The sequence below is a fragment of the Marmota marmota genome, unplaced genomic scaffold (assembly GCF_001458135.2).
Source record: "Marmota marmota marmota unplaced genomic scaffold, marMar, whole genome shotgun sequence".
Taxonomy (NCBI): domain Eukaryota; kingdom Metazoa; phylum Chordata; class Mammalia; order Rodentia; family Sciuridae; genus Marmota; species Marmota marmota.
Genome location: NW_025999962.1, coordinates 2575547 through 2576366, shown reverse-complemented (window position 1 = coordinate 2576366; position 820 = coordinate 2575547). Strand labels below are relative to the sequence as shown.

Below are 820 nucleotides of genomic sequence, written 5' to 3'. Positions count from 1 at the left end.
AGCCACCTCTGACCCTGGACCCCAGGAGGGATGACTGTCCAGCAGACCCTGCATCCCAGAGCTGAGCCAAGGCCCACCTGGCATTGGGGGCACTAAGGGACAGGGCTGTGGTCCAGGATGAGCGCTGGGGCCAGTCAGGGGCTGGGTCCCCACATCAGGCCTGCCAGGGACGCAGGACTGTTCAGTTCTACCCCTTTTAAAATCTAAAGGACAAATGAGTATTAAAATATTAGCATGTACCATATATAAGGAATATTGATGTGATCTAAACATAATAAGCAAGTGTGTGCTTTTTATTGTATGGCATGCAGCGCAGAGTGGACAGTGGATCTTAGGCTGTCCGTGGTGTCTCCCTGGGTTATAGATTTATCTTCACTATTCCAGTCACAAATACACTGGGGGGGACTGGGGTTGTGGCTCAGAGGTAGAGCGCTCGCCTAGCGTGCACGAGACACTGGGTTCCATCCTCAGCACCACATCAATATAAAATAAAGATATTGTGTCCACCTAAAAATAAAAAAAATAAAAATACATACATACATACCTAGAGTGGGGGATATTTTTATGGAGGAAGGGCCCAGGAAGGCCTGGCCCATTCCAGGGGGTTCACCCTAGGAGGGTGAGCCCCTCCTTCAGTTCTGAGCCCACTGGGCCTGCTTCATCCCCACACTTCCTGGCCCTCAGGAGACCCTGGGTGCACAGCCTCCTGGGCCACCTGCCACCAAACGGTGCCTTTCCCAACAGCGACCCCGTGTGGCAGCAGGAGGCAGTAGCAGCTGTGTGAGCCCTGCCCACCCTCCAACCCAGCAGTGGGGGGGGG

At 53.8% G+C, this 820-nt stretch overlaps 1 long non-coding RNA gene across 2 annotated transcripts in view; it reads right to left on the bottom strand.

Moving 5' to 3' along the window:
- Positions 1–266: 266 nt before the first annotated feature.
- LOC125616790 overlaps positions 267–820 on the bottom strand; it is a 6282-nt gene continuing 5728 nt past the window's right edge. For both annotated transcript variants that reach the window (XR_007347540.1, XR_007347541.1), the window contains exon 3: positions 267–507. This is a non-coding gene — a long non-coding RNA (uncharacterized LOC125616790). The remainder of the gene's footprint in view (positions 508–820) is intronic.